The sequence below is a fragment of the Malus domestica genome, chromosome 17 (assembly GCF_042453785.1).
Source record: "Malus domestica chromosome 17, GDT2T_hap1".
Taxonomy (NCBI): Eukaryota; Viridiplantae; Streptophyta; class Magnoliopsida; order Rosales; family Rosaceae; genus Malus; species Malus domestica.
This window is the reverse complement of record NC_091677.1, coordinates 10,549,730-10,565,257: the sequence shown is the minus strand read 5'-3', so window position 1 is coordinate 10,565,257 and position 15,528 is coordinate 10,549,730. Positions and strand designations below refer to the sequence as shown.

Sequence of the window (15,528 nt, the reverse complement as noted above, 5' to 3'; positions counted from 1 at the left end):
AAGAGTGGCACACGATTTAGAATCCTGTAAATCAACCTTTTGAAGTAACTCACTGATATACTTGGTATGAGAGACAAACAAACCTGTAGATACATAATTGATCTCCAAGCCCAAAAAATAGTGCAACTGCCCCAGATCCTTCATATCAAATGCCTTTGTTAAATTTGTAATAACTGCATTAATCAACTCAGAAGAACTCCCAGTGAGTATGATATCATCCACATACAACAAAAGCACCATAATACCAAGGGAAGAATGTTGAATAAACAAGGAAGGATCCGCAAGTGACTGTTGAAAACCCAAACCAGGCAAATAGCTTGTGAACTTCTCATTCCAATCTCGGGGAGCTTGTTTTAAACCATACAACGATTTGTTAAGTTTACAAACATAATGAGAAGGATGAGTAGTACTATGGAACCCTTGAGGCTGAGACATATACACTTCCTCATGAAGATCACCGTGCAAAAATGCATTTTTAACATCCAACTGCCGTAAAGACCAGTTAAATTGTGCGGCCAAGGCTAAAATCAACCTCACTGTAGTAGGTTTCACAACAGGACTAAAAGTCTCAGTATAATCAATATCCTCATCTTGACTATAGCCCTTAGTTACTAACCTAGCTTTGTATCTGGCTATGAAACCATATGGATGCTTCTTGATTCTATAAACCCATTTACAGCCCACTAAATTCTTATCTGCAGGCATGGGAACCAAGGTCCAAGTATTTTGAGCATGAAGAGCATCTATTTCATCTTGCATAGCAACCTTCCATTCAGAAATTTTATTGGTTACCTTGAAAGATGTAGGTTCTGTAACATCAACGAAAGACTAAACAGTGGCAGAGAAAGCCTTCTTCTTACTGATCCCACTCTTGGATCGAGTTTGCATATGATGTAAATTCACAGTAGGAATAAGATTGATAACTTGCAGATTTTCAGGTTGAAAATCTGGATCACTAGGGACATCAGACTGTGTAGAAGATGCAAGATTGGGTAATGGGGTAGAACAAAACTCTGAAGCGCGAGGGAGATGTGTATTGGAACACTCTGAGGCATTAAGGGTTGTAACAGAAGAAGACACTATGGCTAGAGAGGTTAAAGAAACAGCTTGTTATGAAAGTGGTGAAACTATGATGTTCTGTGAAGTGACCAAAGGTGAAAGGTGTAAGGAATGTGATGGTGGTGTAATATGATATGAAGATGCACCAACATAGTTAATGATAGAGGAATAAGGAAAACTCCCCTCATCAAACAAGACATGTCTAGAAACAAAAAAAAATCCAGAAACTGGGCTAAGACATAAGTAACCCTTATATTGGCCTGCATATCCTATAAAAACACATTGGGCTGTCTTAGGCTGTAACTTGATGGAGTTGTAAGGTTTTAGCAGTGGGAAACATGCACAACCAAACACTTTAAGATGAGACAGAGTTGGTAAAGTACCAAATAGACAGTAAAACGGAGAAGACATTTTTAGAGTTTGACATGGCATCCAATTGATCAAATAGATAGAGATGGCACAAGCATGAAACCAATATTATGTTGGTAATGCAGCAGTTTGTAAAAGTGTAATGGCTGTCTCAAGAATGTGTCTATGCTTTCTTTCAGCAAAACCATTTTGTTCTGGAGTATACAAGGTTCTAAAAAATGCTAGGCGCTAGTCGGGCGGCGGGCTAGCGCCTAGCGCCTAAGCGGCTAGGCGGGGTCTAGGCGGTCGCCTAGGCGGCCTAGGCGAATTTAGGTAAATTTTTTGTATATCTTGTAAATAATACATATTGACACTTACACAAAATTATACTTGTATGAAATCTATGGATAAAATGCAAAACAAGTATCTAATAAGTCCAAAATTTAAAAACACATTAAGCATATATGCCCTATAACTTAATACATTTTGAATGATTATATCTAATTTAAAAAAAATAAAAGTAAAAATCCCACGTGAGTTAGGTGGTCTGATGTGAATATGGGTGGATGGTTCATAGTAATTTAAAAAAAAATTATGTTTAATTTAAAGAGAAATAAAGGTGTTTGGATGTAGGGACTGACACCCCATCATTTTTTACAAGAAAAATCAATATGCAAGACTGACAGCCTATGGCTTTTGACAAAAAGCAAGCAACTTGATGCATGCTGTCAAAACTTGATTGGAGGGAAACTAAGAAAAAAAATTAAATAAGAAAAGTATGTCCCATGTACGTGGTGTGAAACGAAGAGAGAGAGAGAGAAAGAAAGTCATCTTTCATCGTCTTCATCCTTTCGCCAAACCGTGAACCAAAAACCAGAAAGACAAGATTGCAGCTGATCTGCGTTCTTGAAAAAAAAAAGAACAAAACTGAAATTCATGGACCGCCTAGGCCACTCAGTAGGCCGCCTAGGCCGTCTCGGCGGCTGCCTAATTCATGTCCCGATTTTTCTCCCGATTTTGAGTTAATCCCCACGGCCAGCCACCGCCCAACGCCTAGGCGGCTGCCTAGGCTGATTTTTAGAACACTAGGAGTATAAGGACATGATTTATGATGGATGACACCTTTATCAAGTAATAACTGTTGAAACTTATGACTTGTGTACTCTCCACAACCATCACTTTGAAACACTTTAATAGAGGCTGAAAACTGGGTGACTAAGAAGTTATAAAAGTGAACAAATACACTGTAAACTTCACTTTTATTTATTAAAGGAAAAATCCAGGTAAACTTGGTACATTCATTAACAAAGCTTACATAATATGTGTAGCCTTCAACTGAGACAGTAGAAGAATGCCCCCAAATATCACTATGGAAAACCTCTAAGGGTTTTACAACCTTATTTGCAGGAAAAACAAATGGTAGTTTAGTTAACTTGCCTTCTAGACAATATGTACAAACAGAAGACACATTATCAACAGATGTAGGGATTTTAGATTAATTTAACATTGTAGAGACAACAATGTTAGATGGGTGCCCTAATCCTTGGTGCCACACATTTATTTTGACATGATGTCCAAGATAGCACCCTTGCTGCTGGAATGATGCAGTGTACTTTTGTGCTTGAGAAATGAGATATTGGGGAACATGAAATGGGATAGGATAAAGACCATCTCTACACAGTCCCTGAAGAAGGATTGTCCCGGTGACCTTGTCCTGAATCTAAAAATAGAATTCATCACAAATGAATCTGCATTTGTTATCTTTGCACAATCGATATATAGACAATAGATGCTGAGATAAACGTAGCACATGCAATATGTTCTTCAACTCAAATGCATATCGAGGAGTTTTCAAGTTCTTAGAGCCAATATGAGAAATTTTCAAACCTGAACCACTAGATGTGGTTATTGTTTCATTGCTGGGAAATGGTTCTGCCAGATTTAGATTGCCAAGATCCGAGGTCATATGTGAGGTAGCTCCTGTATCAGCCACCCAAAAAGACTCTTGAGGTGCAGAAGGCTGATAAGTGGTATGCATGGCAGTAAGAGTTGGTGATAGTGGTCGCCCTTGATAAGAAAAATTAGCCCGATGATAGCATTGAATAGTAGTGTGGCCAAACTTCCAGCAAATTTGACATTGAACCCTGGAAGGTGAAGATGTGGAGGTAAAATGCCTTTGAAAACAGTATGAAGCTATGTGACTCTTTTTGTTACAAATTTGACACACGGGAATGTCATAGCCATGCTCAGAACAGGTAGAGACATGAGGCTTTGGTGAATTAAGAATTCCAACACCATTATTAGGAACACCATTGAATCGAAAGTTTGAGTGAAAGTTGTTTCTGCCTAGTCCTCATCCTCAAAAACCAGAATTAGAAAAACCTCCATTGAAATTGGAAAAACCTCCAGAAGTCGCATTGTGAGAAGGGCCATAATTGTGAGTAGGAGAGTGAGATGAAACACTAGAAGAATCGCCAGAAACATGATCACCAAGCATTAATGCTTTTCCTTTGCCATTGTTATTTTGAGCAAGCATAGCAGTTGCAAAGGTTTCAGAAACTGTATTATTTTCAATAGTAGCTTCCTCAGCCAATAACTGTGCTCTAAAGTCTTTCAAGGAGAAAACATTTTCGCGGCCGCGAATAACAGTTCTGAAAGTATTATATTCAGCTAGTAACCCTTTGAGGGCTAAAATCACAACATCATCATCATCAAAGAAAACACCAGCTGCAGACAGATGATCTTGAGCATCCTTGATGCGTTGAAGATATTGAGAAACAGAATCAGCACTTTTCTTAATGTTCTGTAACTCAGTTTTCATCTGGAAAATACTAGCCTTGGTGACAGTAGAGAACCTGTCCTTCAAATTGGTCCACATATAATACGAAGTCATACACCTAATAATGCAGGACATAGTAATGGGAGAGAGTGTGGCAATAATAAGTTGCATGAGAGCCCGATTATGCATTTTCCAGATTTGAAAGTCATAAGTTTCAACTCCTTCAACTGCAGAATCTTTCTCAAATTGAGTGGGACATCGACGAGATCCATCAACAAAGCCAAGAATTCCATAACTTTCAAGCAACAATTGCAATTGATAATGCCAAACGAGATAGTTTGTATCATCTAATTTCACAGTAACTGAAGTAGTAACATTCGGAATAAGAGTCATAATCGGAGATTGCACAATTTTCAATTGAGTATGAGTCACCATATCGCTATAACAGTTTCAACAAGTGAAGGAATTTTCACAAAAACCTTTGAGAAATTAGGGTTTCAAACTTCACAATCTTGATTACACAGAAGACTAGAGCAGAATCAAGAAAGAAAGAACAGAGAATTGCAGAGCAGAAAGAGAAGATCTTCAATCAAACATTTCATCGAACAGATGGCGATCAATCAGCAGATGAAAACTACAGATCGCAAACTCACAGATATAAGAACTGGCAGTACCAAATAAGAAGAAAAAAAATGTGTACCGATCTTCAGAGAAGGTGCGCGGAAGCAGAAAGATCCTCAGGATCGAGAAGACGAACCTCAACTGGCGAAGATACCATATAAGGATGCAGAAAGTGAAGCTTCTGCAATGGAGTTTTCTCATAAAGTAAAGCACGAGAGAGAGAGAGAGAGAGAGAGAGAGAGAGAGAGAGAGAGAGAGAGAGAGAGAGAGAGAGAGAGAGAGAGAGAGAAAGAGGTTTATCATTGAATAATTCTTCAATTGTATTGAATGAATGAATTGCTTACAGAACAATTACAAATATATATAGTTCACATCTTTTCCTTACACATTAAGTAAACACTCCTGACTGTCTTAAACCACCTAACTAACTTATTTCTTAATCTCTTGACACTTGTCACTATCTAGACCCTTCATATCCTTACACTTGGCAAAAACGGAAACTGAAAATTAACCACAACCCTGTTACACACCTTCAACCTCGTATCAATTCTCAATGAATTCGAAGTGAAATATCGGTTTCCTCATCACTTAAGGGAGTTTTCGACATCTATAACAAACCGATACCTCACATCCCTCTTGATCAGCCTCTCGAGAGCTTCATTCACATACTGAATTGGAACTATTTCTATGTTTGGATATATTTTGTGAGCAGCACAGAAGTCTAGCATTTCCTGCGTCTGTTTTGTACCTCCTGTTGCGCTACCAGAAATCGACTTCATACCTGACAAATAGTCAATATATTTTGTAAAATGATCTATAATTCTTGTCTTAAAAAAGAAAGTTGTGAGTATTAAAAGTATTAACATACCAATAATCAAGAGGGACTTAATTTAACTTCACGTGGTACCCCAACCAAGACTAGAACACCAGCAGTCTTCAGCAGAGACATATATGAATCGACTGGATGATCACCAGATGCTGTGTCGATGATGAAGTCAAGTGACTTAGCCAGGGCCTGCATAAATAGTAAAAACCTTAGATATAACAATATCAGATGAACAAAAGTTCTTACGCTAAGCACAATTTTGTACACACAAACTAAATTCCATGAAACATTTTGTCGTAAAGAGTTGTATCAGCTTTGTGAAATTTTACCGTCATTTTCTCTTGGTTGGATGAGACAACGAAATTGTCTGCACCAAGCAGACTTAGAGCTTCCTCTTTCTTTGATAAGCTTGTGCTGAAAACTGTCACGTTTAGTCCGAACGCCTTCCCAAATTTCACTGCCAAGTGACCGAGACCACCAAGGCCAATCACACCCAGTGATTTTCCGGCCTGGTTCATTTTATGGCGGATCATTGGAGCATAAACAGTAATGCCGGCACAAAGCAGAGGTTCTGCAGAAGCCAAGGGGTAGCCCTCTGGTATCTTGAAGCAGTACCTATAATAATTTCAAGAACAAAGTTAACATCCTCATTTGTGATAGATTCGTACTGTTTCCGGATTTCTTGAGCATTCTATTAGTCTGGACACTCGCGTTGCAGTTATTGCAAATACGCAGGGTCGATGATACAGAAGTACAGGTTGACATTACATTTGACATGGAGAATACTAACCTTTCATGAGAAACAATGTAACTGGAAAACCCTCTTTTGTAATTGTGCCATCAGTATCAACACGGTTATAAGTGCCAACAGTTCCCTTTTCACAGGAAATCTCTTGGTCATCTCTACAATAGTCGCAATCTCTGCAAGAATTAACAAAAGTTCCGACTCCAACATGATCACTAACTTTGAAGCCGTGAATATTTGGACCAACCTCTTGAACAATGCCAGCAATCTCATGTCTGTTGTACAAACAATCATAGACAGAATAGGTCAGTTTAAGGAAATATTTGTAAGAACAATCATATATATATGACATGATAAATCATTCGACATACCCATGCACATTGGATACTTGGCGTTGCCAAGCTCGTTCGTTGGAAAAACCACATCAGCATAACAAATTCCGCAGTGCGTAATCCTTATCGACGCATCATCGTTTCGAAGATCCCTGGATACATTAATTAAAGGAGTAATTAGGTTTTCATCCTTATTTTTACTACTCTATTGATTAAAACCTTATTACTTTTCAATTTTTGATCAAGGTCCTTTGTATTAATAATATCATTAATTATTTCAATAATAAAATATTTTTTATTTATAAATATATTCATTTAATATTAAAAATGTTACAATTAGTATATTTATATTTATGGCTAAATTTTTTATCATATATTTTTATTTTTAGTTTGTACCCATTTTTAATTTGCAACCCTTTTTTAATTTGTACCAATTTTCCTTTCAATTTTAATTTGTACCCATATATTAATTTCTTTTTGTGCCCATATTTTTTAAAGTTTTATTTGTATTGTACCCATATTTTTTTATTTATTTGTACCCATTTTTATTTTTGCTAAATGTACCCATTTTGAAGAATGTGCCCATGTTTTGATACAATAATTTTTTGGTTATTTTTTATGAATGTACCCATGTTTACACACACACACACAATAGTATATTTATATTTTAATATTTTTAATCCCACAAATTATGTTTTTTATTTAAAATCTCATTAATATAAACAACTATAATTTTAATTTTTAGTTTAAAAAATATAGTAACATACATAGAAATAAATTATCAATTAATTTTAGGGACTTGGATCAAAAATTGAAAACCAACAAAGTTTCAGTCAAAGATTGTTCATAACTAGGGACCGCATCCAAAGTCTCCCTTAATTAAACCTATGTTTATTTAGAACTATCAATACATATATAGCAAGTAAATTCAATGTTTTATATTCAATTATACAAGTCATTTGGTGTACTTGGAATCATTGTCTCCAGATTTCAACTCGTGATCTAGCTGCATTACCGGACTTTATTAGGCCTAAGGATGAGAGATTTATTTCTGAATTATTTCCAATCAAAATTTAATATTTATTTCAGACTGCAGCAAAATAAATTTGCCCCTAACTTTGTCTAAAAGATATCACAAGCTGCATATCAGTATAACAAATCAAGGGCGCTGTGTTTATAAAAAGGAATGGCACTATACACTTCTAGCCGTTCACCTAGTGGCAGTTGTCTCGAGTTAATACAAAAACGATATGTGTTTTTTGTGAGTTGTATGCCTAATTATGGCTAGCCAACTACATATATTACTCAGTTCACATGTTTCCATTTCTATTTTCTTAATTAAAACCACAGTAAACTGACACAAATTTAGTTCACATGTTTCCATTTCTGTTTTCTTAATGAAAAACACAGAACTGATACAAATTTAGTTACCTTCGGGTAAACTTGTAAGGCGATAGAACTCCAGATTCATCTGTTGCAGTCCATCCCAAGCAGTTTCCATTTTCACTATTAGTCTGTGAGTTCATGATTGATAACTTGTTGCAAATATGCAGAGGGATCCCCAGAAATTGGGAAGAAATTAAAGAGATATTTTACTGTGCAAGAGTAATAATATCTTGAAAGAAAATACCGAAGATTGTTGAAAAATGTCGTTTTGCTCTTGTTTTTGGGTTTTGGTTTCTAGGAGAAACGCCTATTAATTTTACTATGAGAAATTTTATTTGAAAACTTCTTTCTACATTCAGCTTATTCTTTAAACCCTTATTATTTTTAATTAAAGAATTAATATCTCTAACCCAAATTTATTTCCCAAATTACCCTCTCAAACCCAATTAAAAATGTAAATTTATTTTTACACCCATTTAAAAAATAAAATCCAAACTTAAATAATTTGGTGAAGTTTCTACTTGTTTATGAATATTCCATCTTCCATATACCTAACACTTTTCAATTTCTTGTTTTCTTGATATTCATGTACCCCGTGATTTTATTTGCATGTAGGAATAATAGATTTTCTTGAGCAGAAGAAGATGCTTCAAAGGTTGTATATTCAAAGAAACTCGAAATAAAAAATCCTTTGGATCCTTTGTCTTCCCTCCCACCTTGAGCTCTTTGAAACAGAGCTTTTAGGCCTTTGTCTCCACTTAAGCTTTTAGCTAGTGACTAAGCTTTTTGAATTTTCTCTCTGAATTTTTTTATCAATTGCTTCACTGCATCTTATTTGAATTTTTCGTTAAGTTACAAATTTCCAATTGGAGCTTTTTTACAACAATATGGCATCTCCTATCTGTGCATCTTATTTGATCTTTTTGGTATAATCTTCCTAGTAAAACGAAGGCCCCTCAATTTTCCTGGGCTATCAACTTATTCATGAAAGGTCAGTGATAGCATGATAAATAATGTCTGCTTAATATGGGAGGACAAACTAGTACGGAAACAAATTGTAACGCCAAAAGAAATGGTTTTTTTTTTTCTAAAATGCCAAACAAATTATTAATACTTCTACTTTCCATAGAAAGGGTTTAGTATCCAAGAAATTTGGTGTCTGCAACAAATTATTAATAATTTCACTACGATTGTTGCAGACAAGATTTCGTATCAAGTAAATTTGGTGTCTGCAACATCTTTTGTAACATATGCACTATTTCCCATATAAAGTTTAACAAACAATGTGCAACCTGGATTGACGGAAAAAAATGAAACCCAAATACTCATCTTCTAAACTCTAAAATATAAAAATCAAAGATTTTTTTTCTTTCTTTCTTTCAGAAATTGATTTATACCTTAGTTGGAGTATTCAAAACTTCAAAATCACCATCTATTGATAAAGAAAAGCATGTTTTTCTCTATAAGAGCTATTAGGGTTTTAGCTGGAATGAACGTGGAATAAACGATGAGTGAAGGTGGATTTAATTATAGGGTGTGGGTTTATTGATAAATTTAAGTTGTATTATTAATTTTATATTGTATTTGATGGTAATTATACAATATGATAAAAAAGATAATTAACATTTAAAATTTAAGTTAGGTGTAGAAATAAGTTATGTGGGTTCAAATAAAATTTCCTTTTTACTATGTATATAAGCCTACGTACGGTGAGTATAGTAAAACGGTGACGAGAGAGCATGCGTGATTACCTCCAATAAAGGACGTACGCAGTGATGACTCCTCCTTACTATTCCACTACAAAGGTAATTAATCAATAATATTTGTTACATAACACCTCCACTAGCGTAATTCTTCTCATGAATTATTTGTCATTTTTAAAGGGTGTGTAGGACCCTAGTAATTGCATGAACGCATAGGTTACCCATCAGCGATTGCATTAAGAAAAATGTAATATAGTAATTATAATTTTTGACTTTTAATACTTGGTAAACCTCCTTTTCATTTTTCGTGGTTGAACTATGTGTGTATGTGTGAATTAAAAACAAGGAACGAAAGGAAGAAAGTTTAGTGTTCCACTTTAAAATGCGTGAACACATATTAAGTGACACGAAGCACATAGGAGCTAGGTTTTATACATGGATGTAATCTTACGTGTAAACACTTAAATCAAACAAGTGAACAACACCTATTAAATGATAGGAGCATGTGGAGTTGTTGGACTTCACACATAGACTAACATACTCTAATAATATGCAGAAAGTTATGTGTTCACCTTAAATCAATTGACAATAGAGTGAGTAATCTAACTACTTAGAAGAACATGCAATATCCCTTTAACTTTTTGATGTGTGAAAACACCCCATATCTTCATAAAAACAAAAATATAGATACATGCATAAGAACAAAAACAATAAGGTTGGTTTTTTTTTTTTTTTGACAAATGTTAAATTTATTGCCAACACATCATAATTATAAAAGAAGAGGCCCAATTGCATGAAAGGTACACAAGAAGAAATGGACGCCCAAAACAAAGCACAAAACAAAGTTTCGAGCCTAGAAACAGAAAAATCCTACCATCAATCCTACTTGAGTTGCCGTTCCCATCGTCGAGAAATAGAGATTCAGCCAAATCCGCATATATGATGGAATCGATGACTCCAACAACTTTCAGAAAACACCAATAGAACAGGACAACAATCACAAACCAAAGAAAGCTAGTGAGATATAAACCACCAGCAACAAGGTCACTGACGGCAAAAAAAGCCACTGAGGACAAATCAATGAGAGGGGGTGGTGTGAACACCTGCGCAAGAGCTTTACGCACTTCCCTAGAGAATCGCATCAAAACGCGTTGAAGGAGAGTGACTGCAGATCTGTACATTTGTGGGGTGGAACAAAGCCGGAGCCAGATGGGAGGGATAGGAAGGGGAAAGAATAAAATTATGGAGATAGAGGATGGGAAAGGGGAATCGAAATTGATGTTTTAGGTTTTGAAATTGATGATAGAGTGGATTGATGGGAAAGGAAAACAAAGAACGGGGAAGGGGAACAAATTTGATGGCTAAGGTTTTGTAATTCAAAGCACAGGGGAGATGCCCAACGGAAAAACATAGGGAAATAAGTGCTAACAACTAGAAAAAGAAGAGGAAACAAGGGAAGAAGAGAGCCACCAACCCTAGCCTTAGCCAGGGCCAGCAGCTGAGGGGGATGAAGGACTAGGAAACTACTGCGCACATATGCGAGAAGGAACTCTCACAGAAAATGAGAGAAAACCTCTCACAGGGAGAGAAAATGAAGTTTTTGTTAAGGTTTCGTGCCTCGCTATAAGGTTGGGTTTGGTATATGTAAAAAGGAATTCACGGCACATTAATTCCTGTGTCTCTTCCCAAGAGTTGAGAAATGTAAGATTCTTTACCTGCATTACCCGTATCATTTTCTTTCTTTTTTTCCCCATATTTTGTATTTGTGAATTGAAAACAAAATTTGTTTCGTTTCCAATTGCATACTTGAATTTACAGAATGACTTGCTTGAAACAAGTGCATTGTTATCGTGACATCCCGCACGAGCTATGTGACATTGTATGATTAGTTCATAACATCATGGTATCGGTCTACCCATTCACACAAAAGCCCAAATTTCAAATTCTAAATGTGCAATTAATGGGGGCATTGATCATAAGAAAAACGTAGTTAGTGTCTGCCATCCCATCTTAGGCTGGCTGTGGCTAATTAAGCATCCTAGGGCAAAAATTAAGTTAGGCCCTTGGTAGTACAAAGTTTTCATAAACACTCAAATGTGATGCAGCCATTGCTAGTTAGTACTATGGTCTAATAATATTCTTCTTCACTTGTAAGTGAGAGGTTTTAGGTTTGATTATTGACAAAGGCAAATTAGAACCACATTATTATGGATAGCCCCAATGTAAGGCTTAGCCCACTCCTCTATTCCTTTAGTATAGATACTATTGTTTGTTAAAAAAAAAAATTGTGATGCAGCCATATTTTCAATCTATCTTTTTTTTTTTTATGTCTCTCCTCTCACCTTCACACCTGAAGATGGTTATTTTACAACCACCAGGCTGGTGCACAATCATGCAATAGAAGAGTAAAATGAGGCTATTGTTATCTAATATGAATATGATTGGATCATTGATTACTCATATTTCTCAGTGCATACATGTTTGGGCTTGATATATTAGGTTTGGCAAAAGAGAGATGACTTGGGTTAAAAGGTTGTAGTTCTCGACCCAATATTGATTTCTCAGGCCAGATGATGTTCAGCCATGGAAGAACTTGGCCGAGTCCTAATAGAAATAGGATTCTTAAAAGATCGGATTAAGGAATGATTTGACCGAGTTCTAATTAAATTGAAATTGCTAAGGATCAGGGTAGGTATTGATAAGATTTGAATTATTCCAAGAATCAAGACTTGTGACTAATCAGATAACAAGTGAATTTAACACATAAGACGGCTAAGGTTCAGAATCCTAGTTCAAGTCGAAGTGGCCGAGACCATGTGCGGATTGGTTTTGTTTAGTGAAAGGATAATATCATAGATATCCAGAAAAGCTTCAAAGAAATATAATTCTATTAGGATTCTACTTCAGCTAGCTTGGTCACCACGAAATCCTACCTTATAAATAGAAGTGGTTCTTCAACTCAACACACAAACGCCCTACGCAAAACCTCGCTCTATGCTAATCATTCTCATACTTTGAGAAGTCACTAACTCACTTAACTCCTTCGTCAACACACTTTCAGGTTGGAGTAATAGCACTATGTTGACATGTCAGTTTGGATTAACAACACTGGGGTCGTAAAATCAGGCGACCGAGAAGTACCTTCTGTTTAGATTAATAGTACTACTTTGAGTTTGGCTAGTTACCTATCCAAGTCTCTGCCATCGAGGAGCCTTTGGTTTTCTTAGTGAAAGAGATCATCTCATTACCTTCTTGGTGATGAGGTGTTACTAGGTTTTTCAGTGTTCGGCACATTGAAATTTGAACCTTATTTGAACTTCACAATGACTAGCAACTTTGTCTTCAGGTTCTAAAACCCAAGGCCAGGACATGTTCTTTCCTTGCCCATGATAGCTTGAGTACAGAAGTCAGCAACGCATTTGACACCACCACCACATCTAGTCTACTCACTCGACCGAACTCAGTCTCAAGTTGACACGCTCGTATTCACCAGAAAGACGTAATTAGCTCTTCATTATTCGGTCTGTGTAGAGAAGTCAATGATATCATTCCTGATATCTTGGCTTAGTTTAGGAAACAATTTTGTAATTGATTTGTATAAAGTTTAGTTTCCTGTTGTATACCTAGAAAGTAGGGTAATTTACTTCTAAGTCAAGTATTCTTCTTTGTATAAATCTCCTTGTTTCAATAGAAGAAAACACTTCCGCAAATCATATTTTTGCTCTATTATTTACATGGTATCAAGAGCTGGGTCGAAACCCTAGTTCTTTTAAGTGGAGTCACTGTATGACGCCATTCAAGGTCAAATCATATTTATACGCAGCAACTGAAAGTTGGTCGCAATCCACTTCTTCGTCTGCAAATTAAGTTTCAACAGGTGCAACTTTGGAAGAGATGAAGTCGGTGATGTCCGAGTTATCTGACACTCAATTCCAGCAAATCCTTGACATCATGAATAATAAAGGAGTTGATGTCTCCGTTCCTCCAAAAGCTAATGCCGCTGCCATGAAGGCAGGTTTGTCGAAATCTTCTTTGCATTTACGTCGATGGATAATCGACAGTGGTGCAACAGATCATATAACCTCCTCACCTGATTTGCTTACTGATGGTGTCAAAAACACCAATTTCTCACCAGTTTTATTACCAAGTGGAGAGCAAGCTCGCATAGTCTCCACTGGGACAGTTCCTTTGAGTTCCACTTTTTTGTTACTAGATGTGTTGTGTGTGCCCTCTTTTCAAGTAGATTTGATGTTTGTAAGTCGAATTACAAGTGGATTGCATTGTTCTATAACCTTTTTCCCTTCATGGTGTCTTATGCAGGACTTGACGACGAAGAAGGTGATTGGTTTGGGTAAGCAACGTGGAGGGCTTTACTACTTGGTAACGTTGATTCCCACCGTCTTTGGTAGCTCTCGCCAAGTCTGCAACCTTGTTCTCTCACCCACAGAGTTGTGGCATCGGCGTTTGGGTCATTTATTTCCTTCTAAGCTCGATTTCATGTCAAAACACCTGTTGCATTTTCCTTTTCAATCCAATAATGCTTGTAATGTTTGTCCTTTAGCCAAGAAAAGTCGTTTACGTTTTAATATCAGTTCCATTACAACCACAAAACCTTTTGATTTGATATTTGGGGTCCTTACGCAGTTGCATCAACTTCTAGAGCCAAGTATTTCTTAACTATTGTGGATGATTACTCTCGTTTCACATGGATATTTTTTATGCAACACAAATCAGAACCACATCACATCCTCAAGGATTTTTTCTCTTTTGTTCAAACTTAGTTTAATACATCCATTCGCCAAATACGAGTGGACAATGGTAGAGAATTTTTTTCTCTTCGTGGTTTCTTCCAAGGTCATGGGGTCCTTTATCAACGCTCTTGTGTCTATACGCCCCAACAAAATGGGGTCGTCGAGCGCAAGCATTGTCACATACTTGAAATTGCTCGTGCTTTACGTTTCCAAGCTAACCTTCCTATTACTTTTTGGGGGGAATGTGTCCTTACAGCTGTCCATATTATTAATCATCTTCCTACCCTCATTCTTTCCAAAAATACTCTTTTTGAACGATTGTACTTAAAACCACCTTCATTTCCCCACCTTAAAGTCTTCAATTGTCTTGCTTATGCCACCAACACCCATATCTCTCACAAGTTTGCTCCCCGAGCCCACAAATGTGTCTTCCTTGGGTACTCCGTTGGCCAAAAAGCGTACAAACTTTACAACCTTACCACTCATACCTTTTTTACTAGCCGGGATGTTGTTTTTCATGAACATATTTTTCCTTACCATTCTTCTCCATCCTCTACTTCACCTAACCCTACGCCACTCCCTATCGTCTCTCCTCACCCTACACCCTCTTTACCTGAGCCTCAAGCTACTACACCTTCTACCTCACCCGTGTCTCCTGATACTCCTACCACCTTTTTTTCGCCCGAGATTTCCACCGATTCTGACCTACACCCTGATGCCTCTTCTCTCGAGCTTGCTGCCTCCCTGCCTCCTGCACCACCTGCATCGATGCTTCACCGCTCTAGCCGCCACTCCTCACCGCCTCCCCGGTTGCGAGATTATGACTGCCCCACTCTTAAGCTTACCCAACCCGATCCTTCATCGTCTTTGTTGTCTGGTCCTGCTACTGGTACGCATTATCCACTTGCTAATTATCTCACTTATCATCATTTCTCACCTGCACAACAATCTTTTCTTGCGACTATCACTCAACAGGTT

The 15,528-nt window shown here is 36.9% G+C and overlaps 1 long non-coding RNA gene and 1 pseudogene across 1 annotated transcript; one reads left to right on the top strand and one right to left on the bottom strand.

The window, feature by feature from the left end:
- Positions 1-5,566: 5,566 nt before the first annotated feature.
- Positions 5,567-10,980, bottom strand: LOC103405247 (probable cinnamyl alcohol dehydrogenase 1; annotated as a pseudogene).
- Positions 10,981-11,010: 30 nt separating this feature from the next.
- LOC139193287 (uncharacterized) lies at positions 11,011-14,509 on the top strand. Its single transcript, XR_011577679.1, has 2 exons — positions 11,011-11,500; positions 14,120-14,509. It is a non-coding gene; the product is annotated as an uncharacterized lncRNA (long non-coding RNA).
- Positions 14,510-15,528: the final 1,019 nt, after the last annotated feature.